Raw genomic sequence first — 23,956 nt, 5'->3', positions numbered from 1 at the left:
GACCCATATCTTTAATATTCTACAGTCCTTTCTGCAAAATCCTGTTCCGAGCAATTTTTGCTGTGTTTCTAGTGTGGGGAGGCCATACGTTGCCATAGACTGTCAATTGCCACCCAGCTCATTTGCATAGCTCATAACTCAAAAACTATGAATTGTTTCAAAATGAAAGTGGGTATACATTTGTTAGTTGGACCCATATCTTTAATATTCTACAGTCCTTTCTGCAAAATCCTGTTCCGAGCAATTGTTGCTGTGTTTCTAGTGTGGGGAGGCCATACATTGCTATTGACTGTCAGTTGCCACCCAACTCATTTGCATAGCTCATAACTCAAAAACTATAAATTGTTTCAAAATGAAAGGGGGTATAAATTTGTTAGTTGGACCCATATCTTTAATATTCTACAGTCCTTTCTGCAAAATCCTGTTCCGAGCAATTGTTGCTGTGTTTCTAGTGTGGGGAGGCCATACGTTGCCATAGACTGTCAATTGCCACCCAGCTCATTTGCATAGCTGATAACTCAAAAACTATGAATTGTTTCAAAATGAAAGGGGGTATACCTTTGTTAGCTGGACCCATATCTTTAATATTCTACAGTCCTTTCTGTGAAATCCTGGTCCGAGCAATTGTTGCTGTGTTTCTAGTGTGGGGTGGCCATACGTGCTAGACCCCCATCAGTCTGGCTTCAGATCGGGCCACTCGACAGAGACCGCGCTGCTCTCCATCAGTGAGTCACTCCATGCCGCACGAGCAGCCTCCCTCTCATCTGTCCTCATCCTTCTAGATCTCTCTGCTGCCTTCGACACTGTGGATCACTCCATCCTCCTATCTGCCCTCTCAGCAACGGGCATCTGTGGCACAGCCCTGGACTGGATTGAGTCCTACCTCTCTGGTCGCTCCTTCCAGGTTGCCTGGGCTGGTTCGGTATCGACACCTCGGCCCCTCGCCACAGGAGTTCCCCAGGGCTCAGTCCTAGGCCCGCTTCTTTTTTCTCTTTACACTCGCTCCCTTGGCCCTGTGATCACTGCACATGGGCTATCCTACCACTGCTACGCGGACGATACCCAACTCTTCGTCTCATTCCCGCCGTCTGATACGCAGGTTTCAGCCCGTATCTCTGCTTGCCTGAGGGACATCCAGAGCTGGATGGACAACCACCATCTAAAGCTCAACCCAGGCAAGACTGAAATGATATTCATCCCTGCTAAAACCTCTCCCCATCTGGATCTCTCCATTTCCCTCGGGGATACCACACTCACGCCGTCACCCAGTGCAAGGAACCTCGGTGTGGTGATGGACAGCAGACTGTCCCTTTCCGAGAACATTGCAGCGGTGACCCGGTCTTGCAGGTTCTTCCTATACAACATACAGAGAATCTGCCCCTTTCTCACCCCCTACTCGACCCAGCTCCTGGTCCAAGTGATGGTTCTGTCCCGCCTGGACTACTGCAATTCCCTCTTGGCTGGCCTCCCAGCGTCCGCCATCAGACCCCTCCAACTTATCCAGAATGCAGCAGCTCGTCTGGTCTTCAACCTTCCCAAATACTCACACGTCACCCCCCTGCTTACTTCCCTCCACTGGCTGCCTGTCATGGCTCGCATCAAATTCAAAACATTGGTGCTAGCCTTCCAAGCAGTTAAAGGGTCTTCCCCAGCTTATCTACAAAAAATCATCAGACCCTACACCCCTGCCAGACCTCTTCGTTCAGCCTCCACAGGCTGCTTGGCACCTCCCCCTCTCTGAACCTCCACCTCACGCTCACGACTACTGTCTGTTCTGGCTCCACGGTGGTGGAACGAACTCCCCGTTGAGGTCAGAACTGTAGAATCTCTCCCCACCTTCAAGCGCAAGCTGAAGACGCACCTCTTCAAGCAGCACCTCTCCCCATCCCTCCCTACCTCCCTGTGAACCTTAATTGTTGTCTCTGTGATGTGCTTTGTCTATCGGTATTTTTAGTTGGCTAGGTAAGCAGTGTTTGGATAGTTCACTTTGGTCACTTTTACTCTGTTTGTTTGTTAATTTGTTCTCAAAAAAAAAATAAGGCCCTCGTCCTTATCTTTGTTGTACAGGTAGCAGTTGAAATTGTGCTTCCCTCTAGGGTCTTTCAGCGAACTTATCCCTGGTTATGGGTTTGCACTTTGTTGTACGTTGCTCTGGATAAGAGCGTCTGCTAAATGCCAATAATGTAATACATTGCTATTGACTGTCAATTCACAAGCAGCTCATTTGCATAGCTGATAACTCAAAAACTATAAATTGTTTCAAAATGAAAGGGGGTATACCAGTGGAGGCTCCTCCATAGAGGTGGAGGAGGCCTGGCCTCCCCAATAATTTGAGAGAAGAGAGAGATAAAAAAAAAACAATAAATATAATTATTTTATTTATTTATTTGAACAAAAAACATATTTTTTATTTTTTATATTCATATTATTTTAGTTTTGTTCATAAATCTAAATTTTCCCATGGCTAAAACCCAATATTGCAATTGTAAAGCAACAGGCCAGATTTCCCTATCAGTTTGTATTAAGGGAGGCCAGGCCTCCCCTAGGAAATTAGCTTTTCATAGAAGTCAATGTAATGCATTTTTTTTCATGCCAATATGTGATTGGCCAGATCACTGAAAATGGGTGGGCAACGGAGGCCTGGCCTCACCATGCATTGTGTCCAGGGCTGAAAGATTGACATTTTGTTCGTCCAATCACATGCTACTGGTTCATTTGGAATCAACTATCCTTTCCTTTCCTATTCAACACAGAAGCCATTTTGAGAATTCGCTAGTCACTTCAGTCAAACAAACACTCGCCATAGTGGCTACGAGTGTCCTATCAAATTTAGAGAACACCCCTGGCTATCATCCCTGGAGTTTATAGCTCATTTGGCCAAACACTTTTGCTTAAAACTACCTCGGAAGTCGGCGAGATTCTAGCGCAATTTGAGATCTTGGGCTGGAGATATGCAGATTCCAGATACTAGGGAGTGAGAATGACATTCAATAGGTCATGTTAGACACCATTTGGGATTTATTGAACAGTTTTATTTTTAATGTAGTCCATTTCGTTTTATTACAAGTCAATTTAATAATCTTCCATATCAAATTACTGAATTGTTGCTCTGTGAGGATTCACTCTATTCACTCTAAATACGAATAGAGTGCTGCCCTCTAGTGGATAACGTTAACGTTAGATAAAGCCAACTGGAACCATATTTTTACATATTTTATATTAAATATATTGAATAAAACTACATATGATAAAGAAAGTGTTATCTTATCTTTTTTATATGCTAAACTTGATTAAATTGGTGATTACATGTTGAAGCTGTAGAAGAATGAAAAATGTAAGCTAAACAAAATTGTTTTTAACTACATAATTAAAATTCATGCCTTTTACACATGTTCACTTGGCATTTATATTACATCCAAATGTCATTTCTCAGCTTAATTATCAGGCAGGCTCATAGACTTACAGCAATGTCATTTCTTCAGGAAGGCACAAGGCTAAGCTCTGCACAATGAATTTCATCAGCCAGAACTTTCTGACTGCAGCTTACACTCCAAATAGTATGCCTTTGGCCAGCACAAAGACAGATAAGAGAACAGGGAACATTCCATCGCGAGTGAAGTGAGCAAGCGGAAAAAAATGGCCTCCTCAATTCTGGAAGTCACCAGCCTCCACTGGGGTATACATTTACTCTATATACCCATATCTGTAATATTCTACAGTCCTTTCTGTGAAATCCTGGAAACAATTGGCTAAATGATTCCATTATAAACACATACCTGTCATTTTTAATCAGAACAGTACCCGAAAAAATAATTCTTGCAGTCCCCTCTACATTTGTTAGCCAGGAACTGTATAGTTTGTACTGCAAGACAATTGAGGTCTTGCCAAATTTACCAAATTTAAAAAGAAATTGGTGGAGATTTAAATTTGTCCTTGTTCCAGTGAATTTAGATTTGTTACATTGGACCATGATTCATATTACAATGGAACATTGCAGGATATTAGAGGGAAAAATATTTTTAAAAGCAATATTAATGGATTCACTGAAGCACCACAACTCATCTTTATTAGCAGTTCTTGACCGTCTCTCACTCTATTTATCTTTACAGTATTTTGGCATTACAGGAAAACTACATCCAGTAAATTTTGTTTTTGAATATGCTCACCAATGTCCTTCCTTTCCAGGTCAGTTAGATGGGCAGCTGTGGACTTTACGTTTGTGTTTTCAAAAAGTATAATACTTGATAGTAATCAGTTAAATTGCAGTCCAAGTAAAATGCGAAAGGTTGTCCTGGATGACTTAACTTAAAATTAAATACTCATTAGAATTAGCCCAACAGTAAATCCTCCTTACAATTAAGGCCTCGGTTTGTTTCCAAGTCCCATTTGTGTCCCTACTTACTTCCCACTGCCATATTGTCATTTTTTTCCCCCTTGTCTTCATCACAATCATACTGCATCTCTGAGACACCCCCCACATACTGCCCCAGGACCGCCACCTCCTTCATCTGCACCCTGCCAATCTCACACACAAAAACCCATCACATGAACAAATTGTTCATAATTCATTGTTCATTGTTTTATCTGACCATAATTGTCACCCGTAAGCCAGCCAGAGGAGGATGGGCCCCCCACTTAAGTCTGGTTCCTCCCAAGGATTCTTCCTTCTCCACCTTGGAAGTTTTTCCTTGCCACTGTTGCCCAAGGCTTGCTTTTGTGGGGGGAAAGGCTGGGGCTTGCGCTAAAGCTGTGTTTCTCAACTCTAGTCTTGCCAGAAGGTTTTTGTTGTAACCAGAAACTGAAACAACTAATTTAATAACTGAACCAATCATACCACCAAAAATGCCCTAAATTAAATAAATCAATTAATAAATTCCTGGTTGAGAAGCACTGCTCTAAAGCATGTACTGACAAATATAGCGTGAAATGTGCAACACAAATAAAGTTGATTTGACTTTAATTTCATTGTAAAGTTGCATGGTTTGGGTTTATCCCTGGGTATATAGGTCTATAATGAGCAGCTTGTGAATTGACAGTCTATAGCAATGAATGCCCACCCTGCACCTGACACACAGCAACAATTGCTGTGAACAGGATTTCACAGAAAGGACTGTTTCATATTAAAGATATGGGTCCAGCTAACAAATGTATACCCCCTTTCATTTTGAAACAATTCATAGTTTTGGAGTTATGAGCTATGCAAATGAGTTGGGTGGCAATTGACAGTCAATAGCAATGTATGGCCTCCCCACACTAGAAACACAGCAACAATTGCTCGGAACAGGATTTTGCAGAAAGGACTGTAGAATATTAAAGATATGGGTCCAACTAACAAATGTATACCCCCTTTCATTTTGAAACAATTCATAGTTTTTGAGTTATGAGCTATGCAAATGAGTTGGGTGGCAACTGACAGTCAATAGCAATGTATGGCCTCCCCACACTAGAAACACAGCAACAATTGCTCGGAACAGGATTTTGCAGAAAGGACTGTAGAATATTAAAGATATGGGTCCAACTAACAAATGTATACCCCCTTTCATTTTGAAACAATTTATAGTTTTTGACTTATCAGCTATGCAAATGAGTTGGGTGGCAACTGACAGTCAATAGCAATGTATGGCCTCCCCACACTAGAAACACAGCAACAATTGCTCGGAACAGGATTTTGCAGAAAGGACTGTAGAATATTAAAGATATGGGTCCAACTAACAAATGTATATCCCTTTCATTTTGAAACAATTCATAGTTTTTGAGTCATCAGCTATGCAAATGAGCTGGGTGGCAATTGACAGTCTATGGCAACGTATGGCCTCCCCACACTAGAAACACAGCAACAATTGCTTGGAACAGGATTTTGCAGAAAGGACTGTAGAATATTAAAGATATGGGTCCAGCTAACAAATGTATATCCCTTTTATTTTGAAACAATTTCTAGTTTTTGAGTTATCAGCTATGCAAATGAGTTGGGTGGCAACTGACAGTCAATAGCAATGTATGGCCTCCCCACACTAGAAACACAGCAACAATTGCTCGGAACAGGATTTTGCAGAAAGGACTGTAGAATATTAAAGATATGGGTCCAACTAACAAATGTATATCCCTTTCATTTTGAAACAATTTCTAGTTTTTGAGTTATGAGCTATGCAAATGAGTTGGGTGGCAATTGACAGTCTATGGCAATGTATGGCCTCCCCACACTAGAAACACAGCAACAATTGCTCGAAACAGGATTTTGCAGAAAGGACTGTAGAATATTAAAGATATGGGTCCAACTAACAAATGTATATCCCTTTCATTTTGAAACAATTTCTAGTTTTTGAGTTATCAGCTATGCAAATGAGTTGGGTGGCAACTGACAGTCAATAGCAACGTATGGCCACCTCACACTAGAAACACAGCAACAATTGCTCGGAACAGGATTTTGCAGAAAGGACTGTAGAATATTAAAGATAAGGGTCCAGCTAACAAATGTATATCCCCTTTCATTTTGAAAAAATTTATAGTTTTTGAGTTATGAGCTATGCAAATGAGCTGGGTGGCAATTGACAGTCTATGGCAACGTATGGCCACCCCACACTAGAAACACAGCAACAATTGCTCGGAACAGGATTTCACAGAAAGGACTATAGAATATTAAAGATATGGGTCCAGCTAACAAATGTACACCCCCTTTCATTTTGAAACAATTCATAGTTTTTGAGTTATAAGCTATTCATTGAAAATTGACCCCAGGGGCAGCATATATAAAGAAAATAAAATAGGACCTAGAATAGAGCCCTGGGGGACTCCACAAGTGAGTGGGGCTGTATCTGAGGAGTAATCTCCCACATGGACAGAGAAACTCCTGTCCAATAGGTACGACCGAAACCACTCCAAGGCAGCCCCCTTAATACCCACACAGTGTTCAAGGCGAGATAAAAGAATCTCATGATTCACGGTGTCAAATGCCGCTGTCAAGTCTAAGAGCACCAGGATAGCAGGCTCACCAGAGTCTGTAGTTATTATCAGATCATTAAAAACTCGTAAAAGGGCAGCTTCAGTACTGTACCGAGGTTTAAAACCAGACTGAAACTTTTCACAGATGTCATTTCTATCTAAAAATGATTGTAACTGAATAAAAACTGCTTTCTCCAATACTTTAGACGAAAAAGGTAACTTGGAGATAGGCCTAAAGTTAGAGAGAACCAAGGGGTCAAGATTTTTCTTTTTGAGCAGTGGTTGCACTACAGCATGTTTGGATGCAGCACCAACTGAATCAAAAACTTCTTTGAGAAGACGAGAGGGGATGCTGTCTGAGGGGCAATATGTAGGCCGCAGATGCTTAATTATATCTGAGAGCGAGGGGAGGGATATAGGCTCAAACTGGTCAAAAATGGCAGAGCACAGAGATGGAGCAGGGTCAATGGTAACACTCAATGTGTTAACACTCGTGTGGGCTAGCCTAAGAGTAGAGACCTTCTCAATGAAAAATTTAAGAAAATGTTCACAGAGTGTGGGTGAAGATATGATGGAGGATACATCACGGGGGTTAATAAGGGAATTAAAAACATTAAAAAGAACCCGAGGCTTGTGGGTGTTTTTGGAGACTAAGGCATCAGTCATCCATCAGTCTGTCTACTTGGTTTGTTGTACATACCCAGTTTTTGTACGTATGTCCTTGCATTGATTGATTCTTTGTTTGTGTGGACTATGCACATGAATTCCCCTCTGTCTTCAGTTTTTATATCCCTCAGTTTCATTGAGAAGTTGCCTTTGGGAATCTCCTCACTGAAGAACTCAGCACGCCCTCTGAATCTCTCAGGCTGTGACTCCGGTCTGTACCGCCCCTCCATAAACAGCAGCACCAGGATTTCTTCATTTGTCTTCATCCACTCTACTTCTAACTCTCCGAGAGGAACATGGGTGTCCACTGAGCAGTTCAGAATCACATCTTCACCAGCATATGCAAATACGGGCACGTCTGCACCAGTCACCACCAGCCGTTCTGAAAAACATGAGTAACTTTTTCATTTTAATTAGATTTTAATATTTTACCTTCTTACGCCGTTGTGCCTGGAAGCTAAGACAATGGAAAATGTAACCACTTTGATGCAGTAAAGAGACTACCTTTTCAGACTGTGTATATGTAAAAACAAAAAAACGGCGTAAAATTGGATTTGGAAACTTACCAGAATCTATTGTCACATTTGCTTCACTAGACTCGTGTTCAGTGTGAACTACACACTTGTACATCCCTTTGTCTTTGGTGGTTACATTCCTAAGCAGCAGAGAGAAGTTTCCTTTGGAGATTTCTTCAGTGAAAAACTCGGCCCTGCCGCTGTACGCTGGGCTCTGTGATTCTGTCCGGATCTTTCCTCCCAGGAACAGATGCACCAGGCTTCCAGAATCTTCCCTCGTCCACTGCACCTCCAGCTCACGCAGAGGTATTGGAGTATCCACAGAGCAGGGCAACGTCACAGACGCCCCCAGCTGGACACGTAGTGGCATCGAAGGACCTCGCACTGACAAACCTGAGACCAGAACAGATCACTTTGAAAATACGCCAGAATACGTGCAAAAACCTACAAAACATTTGGCGTCAAGTTTTAGTTAAGAAACAAGTATTTCATGAATAACACCATTCCCCACAAGAATAGACACAATTTCAATATCTCATCTACGATTTCGCTCTCCTATAGTTTACGATTTGTCTCGCTAGGCATACTCTACTCAAGAAACACAAGCAACAGTGCAGATTTGGGACATAGGCAAAGGTCCCACACTGCCACAAGGTGGCAGCCTCGGCTAATCTGGTCTAAATGAGTAACACTGGGGCATGGATTATTTTTTAATTAATGGTGATTAAATGTTTATATGCCGGCACCAGTTCAGCCAAATGCTACTCAAATGTTTCTGTAGTCATTTCTCAAAGCAGTTCACAAAGAAAATTATTGTTTTTTATTTGTAGTTCGTTGCACAGTATTTACATTAGGCGCCTCTAACGGAAAGTTTGACATTGTGCCATGCTTGCATCCCGATAGAAAATTTACCCGACGTATTTTGCCCCGCAGGAACCCCTTGCTTTGCTAATTGTGTCGTTGCATGTGTTACTTGCATAGCGTATGTAACTGGCCTTAGTATACACCACTGCAGCGTTTGTATGTATGTATGTATGTACAGTAGGTAGGCATTGTACTATTAATGCTGTACTGATAACAAATACCACCAAACTTGGTTGCATGAAAATAAAATAGTACATTTTTCTACCAATCTACTGTATCTTAGATCGGTGTCGGATCTTCCAATGGACATGCAATGGACTTTTAAGGCTTCTTTTTTGAAACGCAAGTTTTAGAAATTCCAGTTGCAAAGGCTTTAAACAGGAAACACAAAGCCTTTTTTTTTACTCCTTGGTGCTGTTTAACTGCAGCTAAAGTATCAAAAGACACTTTATTCTCTCCTTTAAAAAAGTTTAGTAATGTAAAATTGTTTTTTTGTGAACAACAAGAAATGTCTATCCTCACGTCAGAATAGGGTGGTTTTCACAACATATAAACAGGAGGTTTACCTCAGAAGTCAAAGTCACACAAAATAGCTATTACATTTTTGAGGTAGTGCCTCTTGTTTTAGAGAAATGAACAGTGTTCAACCCATTTAACAACTTACCCCACTCTGCCCTGCACCTGAATCTTAAACATCATGGTGCTCTGAAATTGGGGAAACTATGAATACAAAGTGCTACACCATTTCTACATGGTGAAACCAAAATGTTTAAAAAGTAATATAGCAATAAAAATAATTGAATAAAATAATAATAATAAAATATCTAAAAGATAAAAGCTGTGAATCTTCACTTTAACCACGTGAAATATTTGATCCCTAATCTAAAATTGTGTAATCCAGCACCAAATTCCTAAAAATTTGACCTAAACAACATGGAGCTCACTGTACATATATATTTTTTTAAAACCCAGTTAAAACACCAGTTATCCCTGTACTACTAAGAAAAGACAATTTACCTTCAGTCCTGATGGTAGTGCAGCACAACAGAAACCAATAGGAAACTCTCATCTTGATATTCATCACTAGGTCGACAAAAGTCTGGACAAAATTTCCCTTTTACACACAGCGCGATTGTCTTACACCTTCTCCTCCATATCTCAGAAACTTTTAATCAAGCCCCCCTTAACATTTTACTTCAAGAAAACATTCTTTCCAGTGTTTTAAGGAGAAACAGGAATAATACAATTCAGTGCAGTATACTTCAATGCTTGGGTTAGATAAAAATAATACAATACAGTGCAAATATCATACTTCAGTGTACGTCTTCAGTGTTGTGTTTGTGCAAATTAGTACAGATACTGATACATAGAATAACATAAGATAATCAAACTGATTCATAAGGTAAACATAGAATATCATACTGATTCAGAATAACATAAGATAATCATACTGATTCATAAGGTAAACATAGAATATCATACTGATTCAGAATAACATAAGATAATCATACTGATTCATAAGGTAAGCATAGAATAACTAGGGAAAATATTCTATAGGAGTGCTTTTACATTACATTACATTATTGGCATTTGGCAGACGCTTCAGAGCAACGTACAGTTGATTAGACTAAGCAGGAGACAATCGTCCCCTGGAGCAATGCAGGGTTAAGGGCCTTGCTCAAGGGCCCAACAGCTGTGCAGATCTTATTGTGGCTACACCGGGATTAGAACCACCGACCTTGCATGTCCCAGTCATTTACCTTACTCACTACGCTACAGGCCACCCTGCTGTAGTTGCCACACTCATGAAAACAAACATTCACCCCGCAGTGTCATAATGCACTGCGTCTCCTAAATAAAGAATAAAGAAAATAAAGTGTCATTGAATTCAACAAAAATGGCCAAAAATTTAACATTTTCACAGCATTAACTAAAGCTATGTTCGCTAGCTAGGCTTTCACCGGAATGTGAGAGAAATGTTCTTGAGAAATAAACATCCTGATTTCAAAGAAAGCAGGAACATGTTTTGAGCATGGGGCAGTATTAGCAAAGGGAGAACTGATATTTACAGATGAATGATGTCATAATTCAGTGTACCAATTAGCAAAGAACAATACTACAAAGTGCATTGTGGGTCCTCAGACAACAAAGGATCTTTTACATGTCACTGAGACCATCTTCATATTCCCTGTAAAACCACAGAGATAAAATAAAAAAAACATTTCTAAAACAATAACACAGATGACAAGGTTATGTGATAAGCAGGATGACAGTATATGAGCGTGGTGTGAACTCATCCCAGCCGTGGAGTTCAGTCTGATCAGTGCGCTGAACAGTTACATATTCAGTGTTAATGAACTCTAACAGAGTTCCTCTAACACTCAATGTTTCTGTGCACACATAATAATAACATATTCAAAAATTACTTAATTTGGAATTAAAAGGAAACACCCCTTCACAGGAATCGTGCTGCGTGTATAATATACAGTGCACCACAATATTATTCCTGTCCTTGAAGATGAACGAGCCTATACATTAAATATCATGAGCACTGAATGTACTCTCATGTAACTCCATCTGGTGCTATAAATATTCACAACTTTTCGGTATTTTATACACCATGGCTACCAAGGATAATACTACTGAGTCTTCTAAAGTGTGTTATGAGATGGGTGAGTTTATTGGGGGATGTTTGACCACAGAATCTGTCAATTGGTTTTAAGTCTAGAGCATTTTCATGGTGAGTTAACTAAATTTTTCAGTCAGTCGACCATTTCTTGGTTGATTTTGAAATTTTCTTTGGATCATTGTCTTGCTTAAATGAACCAGTCATGGTAGATCTTGTTTTTTCACCTTTGATCCAGCTACACTCCATTCCGTTCCAAAAATACTAGATGAGATAAAATGAAGCTTACCTACACTGCTGTATGGAACCATAGCAACTGGCCTGGGTAACATATTTCCAAGAATGATTCGCAAATGTAACTTCTTTGATGTGTTCTACACTAGAATCTTCAGGACTGCAGCAAGGCCCCCTGGTGGACAGACTGGCTCACAGATAAATACCTCCTGCCTTTGTGCTGTACTCTGCTCAGGTGGAGAGAGAGGGTCCATCTCTACTGGTTCTGCTTCTGGTGTCTACAAAGAGAAACAATATTGAAATTATACATGAAACTTCTGAACAAGAACAAGTTTGAAACCTAAATGTGAACTTAAAGCATGAGTTGGAACATCTGAATATTCGAAGAATTGCAGACGCATGGATTTTAATTTGAGTCAGTGTGGCAGGATTATTATTTTTCATTTGAAACCAAGAATGACTTTACCGTGTGTATAATAACATAATGAACTATAATGATAATTATAATGTTTATATCAAATGTCACTCAGTGAGCACTTTATTAGGTATTTGGTATTTGTTTTTTAGACTTCTGCTGCTGTAGCATATCCACTTAGCATTATGATGCGTTGTGTGTTCAGAGATGCTCTTCTGCACACCACTGTCGTAATGTGTGGTTATGTGCGTTACTGTCACCTTCTACTACTGTCTGCTTTGACCAGTCTGGCCATTCTCCTCTGACGTCTCTCATCAACAAGACATTACTGTCTGCAGAACTGCTGCTCACTGGATTTTTTTGCACCATTCTTTGCAAACTCTAGACCAGTGGTCTCCAACCCTGGTCCTGGAGGGCTACTAGGTCTGCTGGTCTTTGTTGTTACTCCGACTTAATTAATCAATTAGAGCAGTTGATTACACAGTTAACTCACCTCACCTGGTTACCTGGGTCTCAACAGAGAGCTGAATTTCAGGTCAAAACAAAAAGCAGCAGACCCAGTAGCTCTCCAGGACCAGGGTTGGAGACCACTGCTCTAGACACTAGACGTCCCCCCTTCCACCCCAGATCCCGCTCGGTCTCGGACACCTGATCATGCCGAGATGATGCTGGAGATTGGACTCGTCTTCGGCAGCTCTGGGTAATGAGCATTAATTCATGTCTTATTCTAAGGACAAATCAAATGACAATATTGCAACAAACAGTGAAAGCAAATTAAAGATTCAGACACAATTCCCCTAATTTAGAAGGGTTTTCACTATATCTTGATTTTATATTTAACATCTAAGAATGTACTTAGTCAACTAAAACATTTGAAAAATGAAGCTTTTCACATGGTCTATTCTGAAATATTGTAATAACCAAAAACAACATCAAAGAATATGCTCAAAATTATGTAGACCAAATTAATGCACTCAATTGAGGCAAGTGAATTTATTACAAGTAGTTTGTACTTACTTTTCTCTTTTCCGCTTATCTACAGTCCAAAGTGACGAAAATGGTCAACATATAGCACAAAATGACAATATTGCATTAACACATGCAAGATGTTCTCTTCAATTTTAAGCAATTTTAATAATATTGAGTAATATCTGAGAAATATCGGACATATATGAAGTGTACCAAATGTTAGCAATATTTCCAAAGGATACTTACAGTATGCATACATCTGTAAACCAACCCAAAAGGCCAAAAATAAAGATTCAAAAGGCAAGACGATCAACCAAAAATCTTCCACAGTTCGCTCCCCTTTCTCTGTAAAGACATACATAATAAAAACCTTACAGGCCTTGTGATTTCCAGAGTCAGCACAAGTACAAGACATTTCTCAGAGACGGTCACATTTACAATTAGTGTTTAACACTTTCGTGTCAGTTTAAATAAAATAAGTTTTCCAAATCCAGCTGTTTTAGCGGCTAACACCTTCATTTAACATTCGCCACTCTCAATACCGAAAATGAGTGCATCAGTTAAAACCCCTCACAAATCCAACATGTAAAATGCATGCGTTTTATTTCATTTGTTCATTATTATCCAAGATATCAGTTATCAATTGATTAGCTGAATTTGTTGATTGGCAGTGCAACATGTTGCCACAACTCACAACTAGATTACAATGAAGAAAATTATATTATTCTAAAACCTGATTTATACTTCTACACGTATCTACGTTCCCTACACCATAGCCCACGGCGTAGCCTGATGCGCACCTCCCCAGAAATGTAACTACGTGCCGTAGCCTCTGCGTAGATTCGACGCAGAAGTATAAATCAGGCTTAAGTCTAAAGATGAAGGCCACCTGCCTTTAAAAAACATAATGTTACAGACAGACAATTTATGGTAAAAATACAAAACCACAGCTTGTTTATCCAAAGATAGTTGTACTGTGTTGTAGTTGTTTACCTTACACGTATATAGTTTGACATGCCATACATACTGACTTGGCCAATTTACCATGTGTACTATTTACCATGTTCATGGCTGTATACAAATGATCATTTATGTGAATTGGACCTTATGCCACCTGTTTTGTGGTGGTTCTACTGAGCTTCAGTATGCACTAGCGATGTAAAAAAAAAAGAATCAGTGAAACGTTTACCATCCCATTCGGTCAACGGTTAACCATGTAACCAAAGGCATGCTGTTCGATAGTGCGTAGTTTTTTTTAAAAGCATAAAATTATAATTCTACATACTTTCATCCCGCTTCCCTATGGCTTCTGTCTGACTGACTTGACTGGCATGAAATGTGTAATCTACTGCTGTTGAGAACTTTGTTACAGACAGGGTTGTGCACTCAAAATTCCGTGGTCCCGTAAATATCCAATATTTGCGTCATATAACATGATAAGACCAGGAGCAGCAGGGGACAATCCTCCCCTGGAGCAGGGCACGGTTAAGGGCCTTGCTCAAGGGCCCAACAGCTGTGCGGATCTTATTGTGGCTACCACAAAATTTGCGTGTCCCAGTCACATACCTTGTTCAACATGTGGCTGATTTTATAGGCCAATTGGACTCCAGAAACGTACTTAATATTAATTTAATATTATAGGGGTGTTATAGGGGCAGCACGGATGGTGCAGTGGGTAGCACTGCCGCCTCACAGCAAGGAGGTCCTGGGTTCGAATCCCCGTCGGCCGGGGCCTCTCTGTGCGGAGTTTGCATGTTCTCCCCGTGTCTGCGTGGGTTTCTTCCGGATACTCCGATTTCCTCCCACAGTCCAAAGACATGCAGGTTAGGCTGATTGGAGAGTTCAAATTGCCCGTAGGGATGAGTGGATGAGTGTGTGAGTGTGTGATTAGTCCTTTGATTTGATTAGTCCTTGTGTACTCTCTTTGTAGCTTTGTTAAAACATTTTTTTTTATCCATTTAAAACTATATCTACAACACAATAAAGTGTGCAAAAAGGGAATGCATACTTTGAATACTTTCTGAAGCCACTGTATCCACACACTTCTCACACATAAGGGGAAAATCACCACAGATGTTTTCATTGAGATACAAAATGTTTTTACTGTACTCACCTGCTTTCAGAAACACTTCTGTTGCTAGAGCAACTGAATTAATGACACTTAAGGTAGAACCAAACCCGTACACTAGGATATGAGCTACATCTGAAAAGCAAGGAGGGCAGTTTGAGTATGCAAAAATGATTAATTACATAAACTGATGTGTTAAATGTAGTGGTCATTATGTCACTCTATCCTGGTTTTTACTAGTCATGCAGTTACTCCTGATACAGAAAAATAATTTAAAACAAAGGGAATGACAAATCATTGTTGTTGTTTATGTGGATAAAATAGGAATCAAAACCAGTCCAAAGTCTATCAAGCTCCACAATCAATGATAAAAAGGCATTTAACAAATGATACTGTACCAGGTAGCTCAGTGTTGTGCTGAAAGACCACTGTGGCAGTCATGACGTAGAGGAATACATTGAAACACATCCATGCAGGGAGTTCTGCAGTAACACACATAACAGCTCATTAAAGCATTTTATTTTTACACTTTTTCTGCCCTATTTTTCATTATTTAGACAAGGAGAAAGCAGAGGATTTATCAGGAAGGAAGGTAGATAGGTAGGTAGGTGGTTGGGTAGGTAGCTAGGTAGGCTGGTAGGTATATTTATATAGCACTTTACAGTGATAAAGGGGAACTAGTCTCAACCCCCACCAGTGTGCAGCTCCACCCGGGTGATGCAATGGCAGCCATTTTGTGCCAGAATGCTCACCACATAACAGCTGAGGTGGAGAGGGAGAGGGCACATTTTTGGCCAATTAAATCAGGGGTGATTAGGTGGCAGGTTGAATAAAAACCAGGGTTTGGAATTTAACCGGGACAAAGGGGAACCGCCTACTATTTGCAAAGTGTGTCAGGAGATCTCTAATGACCCCAGTGAGTCAGGACCTCGGTTTAACATCTTATCCGAAAGACGACGTCTCCAACAGCACAGTGTCCTCGTCACTGCACTGGGGCATGGGGGTTTGAAGACCAGGCCTACAGTCTGCTTATGTTGAATAATAATGTAACAATGGGGGTGAGAAGTCTCTTTATGAAAACGTGCAATAAATCAGCGCAGACTAAGCTTAATCAACAGGAGCAAAACATTTTAAATATATCAACACAAACTAAATTCCATACCTTTATCGTCTTCCAAAATGATGTCCAGAATTACAAAGCTCAATGTAATATCAAGAATGGACCAAAGCAGAAGGAAGACTTTCTGACACACACCTGAAAGAAAGCCAAAGAAATCCTGCAATCAGAATGAAATCAGCAATTCATGACAAGATGAATCCTAAGAGCTGTGAAGAAAAACCCTAAAACAGCAGTCAGTGACATCACCAGCAGCCTCCATAGTGCAGGGGTGGGAATATCATAAGCCAGCATACACAAAAGGCACTGCAAATTGTATGGATTCAACGTCCTCATTACAAATAAAAAAGCCCTTCATCAGTACAATGTAGCAAGTTATACTTACATCTACATTTGACCAGACAATATATGAATGAAATTAATCCAAAGGCAAGAAGCAGTGCACCTTTCACGAGAAACAACACTGAAAAACAGAAAGGAACACAAAAAAGATTGTTGTGATTAACTGATCGACTTCTACTGCTGTAGGCTATCCATTTAATGTTATGATGCGTTGTGTGTTCAGAGATGCTCTTCTACCACTGTTGTAATGTGTGGATATTTGTGTTACTGTCACCTTCCTGTCAGCTTTGACCAGTCTGGCCATTCTCCTCTCACATCTCTCATTAACAAGATGTTTCTGTCTGCAGAACTGCTGCTCACTGGATTTTTAAAAGTTTTTTGCACCATTCTTTGCAAACTCTAGAGACCAGTGTATGTGAAAATCAGAGGAGATCAGCAGTTTCTGAGATAGTCAAACCACCCTGTCTGCCACCAACAATCATTCCATGGGCGAAATCACTTAGATCAAAACTTAGATTTCCCCATTCTGATGGTTGATGTGAACATTAACTGTATCTACATGATTGCACTGCTGCCACACAAATGGCTGATTAGATAATCGCATAAATAAGTAGGTGTAATAAAGTAAAAATGTTCCTAATAAAGTGCTTGGTGAGTATACATATCTTTTACATGTTAAATATAGAAAAACACCTCTATTACTGAGAGAGAAATATACAGAGTTTTGGTATTGTTCGAGAATATGCCAGAAAAGCTCTGGAGAGCGAGAAGGCCGTTACATATGGACAAATATGTACTTAATGTGCCTGTGCCATTCTCTCCAGCTGATTCTCTGTCTGATCTGCCTGTGCGTCAACCCGATTTGTGTACCTCTACCACCGCCTTTTGGATTCTCCTTCTGTTCGTGTTTGACCCGCTGTGTTTGGATTCCCAGTTTGTGACTGGGTTTTGTTTTTGTTTATCTGCCTGTTTGGACTATCTACTTGTTATCAAACTTTTGCCTGTGACCGTGACTACGCTTTGGCTTTCCTTTGCTGTGTCTGTTAGCCCTGTAAGTAGTAGATATTTTTTGTTATGAATTATTTTATAAAAGGGCAACTTACCCGCTGCGACAAAAAAATAACGACGCATGAACATCACAAAGCACCCTAATTGGAAATTGATGCTGAGTTGTAGCAATAGAATCACAGTTAAAGGTTTCCACACTGGAAGCACAGAAAAGAACGGTGTTTGACACTTCTGGTTACAAAAGCATGTGGACACACATCTCAGTCTTGCCCTTCTGCTGCACAAATTAACGTCACTAGGTCAGATGTGCATTTGGTCATGCTGTATAGGGACAGGTGGAACAGTTATGTGCAGAAGCATAAACATGAGAAACAGATGGATATTAATGAGAAACACAGGATTCCACTCATACAATCCACCAAGACAACCAGATCTTTGCCAATCAATTTCTCAATTTAATCACCCGACAAACTGAAAAAATAGATGATGCAAAACATTAAGCACTGTGCTACAGGACTGCATTGATAACGTAAAAACTGAATGTGATTCTGACGTTTTTCCAATTTAAAGGGACTATACTAACACATTTCAAATAATGCATCATTTGCATAACCGTTCAATTGCCATACCATGCCTACACTAGTCATGCTTCACTTACCATGCCTACACTATAAACCTTCACCTTACCTATCCTATTTACCCATGCCATATGTTAGGAATCCCTCCATCTGCTGGGAAACGTATAGATCAAATTAAGCCTATCAGGTGCTGGTCAAACCGTAATGCTCCTAATTAGATTTCATTGCAGAGAGATTCCTAACCTAAGGCATGTGCTGTGGGCCTAACGGAAACACAGAAAACCAAAAGGGCACAGGACACATCCACCATTTACACAGGTCACTCACCTCTGTTGGAAGACGCCCTCCTATTCCTGCAAGGGCCTGTTACGCACAGCACTGAGGACCCAGACGCAGAACACGGGATAATCCCAAAACGTAGTGCTTATTCCGAGTCCAAGCCAAGACAACACCAAAACAGCAAGCAAAAGAATAGTCGGGAACACAAGCAAAGGGTCAAAATCCAAGTAATCAAAGGGCTAAGGTACAAAAGGGCAAAGGCAAGAAATTAATCATGATTGAAAAAAAGAAACCACGCAAAACAAAATCCTCGTGCACAGATGAGGGATCCCACGTGCGGAAATCTTGCCTATTCATAATACATAGCAAGTCAATTGTATATAATAAACATACTTATTTCAGGCAAGGTATGCAATATATCCCACTGGACATTTGCATACAATCACTGATAGTAAGCACATGAATGTGAAACATATTTTACAATATTGTAAAATGAAAAATGTATATTCTTACCGGAAACACACAGTGCCATTAATCCAAAAAATAGCATCGCTCCAAAATATACTCCAAGCTCTACTATGTAAATGTCTGTAAATGATGGCTGAAGAGCATACACAGCAGAAGGAATAATAAATTATTCAAATGTTAAAAATCTACTTGTTTACATTTTAAGCCACGTCATATAATAAAGAAAATGCAACCCATTTTGTAAAAGCACTAAAATAATTGTATGCAGTATGTACTTACCAGAATTGAACCCTGCTAAAATGACAAACATCTCCAATGGCACAGCCAATTTCGAGAGTCTAATGTGACATGGACCTGTAAAAAGAAACCACTCATTTTAAAAGAGTAACATGGTGGTTTGAATGTGACACTTGCCAGTTGTCTTTAGGCAAAAATAACAAAATACAATGCGTACTTTTTTATTTTAAAACATATTTTCTAAGCCTAAATTTCCCACAATAAAAGTTTACCCAAACTGTCTTGGTGTGGTAACAAGAACGGTCAATTAGCTATGATTGACAGACCATGCTCCCACTTTCCACACATTATTGTTTGTTACCATAGCTACTTCCATGATACATGCGTATCTTGGGAGACTGAATTTTCACAAGCTAGCTAACATCGTATATCAAGTATTAGTATGCGACATGGCTCAGGCAGTAAGAGCAGTCGTCTGGCAGTCGGGGGGGTTGCCGGTTTGATCCCCCGCCCGGGCTGTGTCGAAGTGTCCCTTAGCAAGACACGTAACCCCCAAATGCTCCTGACGAACTGGTTGGTGCCTTACATGGCAGCCAAACGCTGTCGGTGTATGAATGGGTGAATGTGAAGCATCAATTGTACAGCGCTTCATTCACTTCATGAATGCCAACCATTGACCAAGTATTGATAGCTAAGGTAAGAACGCTGACTTATCCAATGATCATTTTTGCTAGATAGCTAGCCAAGTTAGGATAAAAGCACGACTATAATGTCCTTATGAAAACAACTAGCTAGCTAGATAATGCTACATGAATATAACCAGAAATAGTCTTAGAGTCCTTAAAAGGCACTCTAATTTAAGTGAACCCAACGTTAGTCAAATATGAGCATTGTCTTGCCTGGAGGCCAGCGGTGCAAACTGTGGGTCAGGAGTTATAGGGGAGGGATAAGGAGAGTGGTTATCCTTGTGACACACTACAAGGAGAACATTCTGGTTGACAATAGGACGATAAATTTCAAGGCTTACTTCTCCAAAAAAGGTTAGGTGAATGGTTCATCTCTGTACTTATTTCCAAATTGTAATCTTGCCTTCCGTTGCATCTTGTGGCACAGTAGCTTCAAAATGGCTTGCTTTAATCCCAAAGACAGCTCTCTGGTCTTCTTGCTGGTTTAAAATTAGCTAACTAAACAGAATGCCTCACTATGAAGGACTTTTGATAAGCCTTCATTTTTAAGCTAAGAAAAAAATATTGGATATGGACATAAAATCTTGTGATGTAGGAGGCAGAGTTATGTAATTATGATAATAAACTACTGCATTATGAAATAAAAACATACCAGGAGGTTTATATGGAGACATCTTAAATATCCTTAGGATCCTCATGAAATTTATAACAGAGCAAACATAAGCCTCTCGAAAGGAACCTGCAAAATAAAATGGACATCAGAACACAAGCAGTGCCAAGACTGCAGCTCTGTATTTTTTATTTATCAGTTTTATTCTTTTCACTTATTTTCTCCACATTTTGGAATGGCTACTCCGCAGGACCCTGCAGAAAGTATGGTAACGGTCAAGTCATTAGTGGTTTCTTATTAATCTGTGCATTCACTCTGATGCTGCAATTTCTGCAGCTGATGCAGGGGAGTCTGTGGTGTTAAAATAATCAGACGGGTGTTTTGGGGAGGATTGCATGTCTACACTCTCCATAGTCAAGGATCACAACATGAACACTGTTAGAAATAGCTGCACTAAGCAAAGCAGGCAGACTTACCTTCAATTGTACCCCATAAGGCGAATGCGATGAATATCAGGATGCATGGAACTGAGACGTGGATGTAATATAGCAACAGAGCCCTGTTGCTTTCATCTAAGAAGTAAAAAAAAGTCAGAATCAACACACATGATCTTGCACACAATATTTGAGCTATGGAACAATATTTTTATTAATCATGTGCTGGGTCATAACAGTGCTAAGATTAGTATTTAGGGAATATGAGGAATTCCCTAAAATATAAAATGTATTTTCTTTTATGAATTTATTTCAGATCTTTCCCCTTTTCTCCCAATTTTGTTGGCAATTGTACCCTATCTATATTAATTAAGCATGTTATCTAGGATACACCGCACACATAGACCACGTCCCCCAGCAGCAAGAACGGATCTAACGATCCGGAGAGCGACACGCCTTCTTCTCCAGGCCGCATCGTCTCCATGTGACTGTGACTCCGAGGCGATCGGGGCTGTTGTTGTATGCGGCGAGCCTCCCCCCGCTGAGTCCTCCCTCCTCCCTCGGGGCGGCGAGCCAGTTATGCCGCTCCCCGTGACCCGGCCAAACTCATCCTTTTGGCCGTGCGGTGTGCAACTGCAATGAACTGAACAGCAACAGCAAGGTTCGCTGCATCTTAGCCTGTTGCACCACCACGGCTTAAAATGTATTTTATAACCAATATGCCCGATGGTTTATATTCTCAGAGGCTGGGTTACCTTCTCTTTGTACTCAAGAACTGACAAGGTTGGTTTGATTAAAATTAGAGCTAATTGGCACAAATGCTAAAAAATTAAAATGGATTTTACGGTCTGAAGGCAGTAGAAACAGTGTGCGCAAGTCAAATTCCCTATTTCACAAAATTGTGCTCTTAAGATTCAGAAAAATTGCTTGTTTGTGTCAATGAACCATTCATATCTTTTAAATATCATCACAAATAAGTGCACTCACAGTTCCCTTGCCTCAAGCTCCCGTAATTCATTGCAGGCACTATACACTCACTTAGCACTTTATTAGGAACATTTTTACTTTATTACACCTACTTATTCACGTGATTATCTAATCAGCCAATTGTGTGGCAGCAGTGCAATCATGTAGATACAGGTCAGGAGCTTCAGTTAATGTTCAAATCAACCATGAGAATGAGGAAAAAAATTTACTTTGACCGTGGAATGATTGTTGGTGGCAGACATGGTGGTTTCAGTATCGCAGAAACTGTTGATCGCCTGGGATTTTCACAGAATGTGAATTCACAGGTTTGCAAAGAATGGTGCAAAAAACAAAACAAAAAAATCCACTGACAGAAATGCCTTGTTAATGAGTGATGTCAGAGGAGAATGGCCAGACTGGTCAAAGCTGACAGCAAGGTGACAGTAATGCAAATAACCACACATTACAACAGTGGTATGCAGAAATGCAGCTCTGAGCACACAACGCATCATTACTCTACGTGGATAGGCTACAGCAGTAGAAAAAAAAAAAAAAGTCTACTTATTAAAGTGCTCACTGAGTGTAAATTCATAAAAATGAAACAAGCTATTTGATAAGACTACTACCACAATAATGGTAAATAACAATATGTGGATTTGACCAGGTGCAGAGTATTCTTCCATCAATTCCCAGTCCATTTGTGCACATTTAAATATACTGTATATATGTATATATTTCATGAAAAATACTGCAAAATACAGCAAGAGCTGCATTTTATCATACATTCAGTGGCAAATTATATGAAGTGAGTTCACACCTACCTTCATTTTGTATACATCGAAGAACAGGAATGCCGATAAAAACTGCAAAAACTGCAGCAGCCATAGATAAAACCAGGGTGCTTATATGCCAATTGGAAAAACCTGTGACAAAGAGTTCAATGAATCAAAGGCTGAACAGAAGAACGTCAGGTGGCATTGTTGGAAAAGGCATGATTTTGTCCTATTTCTTCTTCCTCTGTAAGGACAACAACTTTCAACAACTTTTTCAACAACTTTTTACTGCCTAACCGGCAATGTAGCATTCTGTCAGCACAGTGAGGACTGAGTAAAATATTACATTACATTACATAGCATTGGGCAGACGCTCTTATCCAGAGCGATGTACAACGAAGTGCAAATCAAACACAAGTACAAGTGCGAAGAGGACCTGAGAGGACAGTACAGTTCTGAGTCCTTGTGTAGAAAAGATATAATCGGAACCCTTGAAGAATAAATATGCTGATGTTCTGAATCCAGTGGTTATAATGTCAAGAGAGGAGTCTGTTAACAGTGTATAGTTATGAAAAATGGGAGTGGCTAAATTACTATTTGCAGATTGCATTTGTTTGTTTCTTGACTTTTTCCCCGAAAAGATGTGAGAAGATATGAGGTTGTGGGCTCAAAACGCAGAAGAGCTTAGAAAAGCTTGTCACAGAGGAATAGTCGAGTGAACAACATCCTGAAGTCTGATATACCAGCCTTTCTTCAATATGTCGGCAGACCTTGGATTGGGATCTATACAAGTTGTAATTGAGCGGTAGAGACAGCCCTCCAGGTAATGTTTTGTGTTTTCTGGTTTCTAGTTTAATTTTGGGATCAAAGTACATCAAAGTATCTCTAGGGGGGGGGGGTGGTCCAATATTTATCTTATGGGGTAGAGGAAAGATGGAACCATTTCTGGAGATCAGCCTCTATTTGTTGTTTAGGGCATTGAACTGGAGTGAAGGATGGATATAAACACCAAGGCTTTAATTATTGGCAGATATGAGGGCAGGACATTTTTACTTTACTAGTTAAGGGGCATCATCGCAGATTTTGTACAGTTTATCGGGCAATGTGTAACATTTCATGGCCGCAACCTTTGGTTGTACTGGACTGTACTGGTTGACAGACA

At 40.1% G+C, this 23,956-nt stretch overlaps 1 long non-coding RNA gene across 1 annotated transcript; it reads right to left on the bottom strand.

Moving 5' to 3' along the window:
• Nucleotides 1–15,711: 15,711 nt before the first annotated feature.
• Nucleotides 15,712–17,298, bottom strand: LOC133141696 (uncharacterized). Its single transcript, XR_009710119.1, has 3 exons — nt 16,799–17,298; nt 16,459–16,551; nt 15,712–15,778 (listed from the first exon to the last, which is right to left on the bottom strand). It is a non-coding gene; the product is annotated as an uncharacterized LOC133141696 (long non-coding RNA).
• Between the last annotated feature and the right edge of the window lie 6,658 nt (nt 17,299–23,956).

The sequence above is a fragment of the Conger conger genome, chromosome 12, assembly GCF_963514075.1.
Source record: "Conger conger chromosome 12, fConCon1.1, whole genome shotgun sequence".
Taxonomy (NCBI): Eukaryota; Metazoa; Chordata; class Actinopteri; order Anguilliformes; family Congridae; genus Conger; species Conger conger.
The sequence above is the reverse complement of the archived record's forward strand: the minus strand, read 5'-3'. Positions and strand labels throughout refer to the sequence as shown.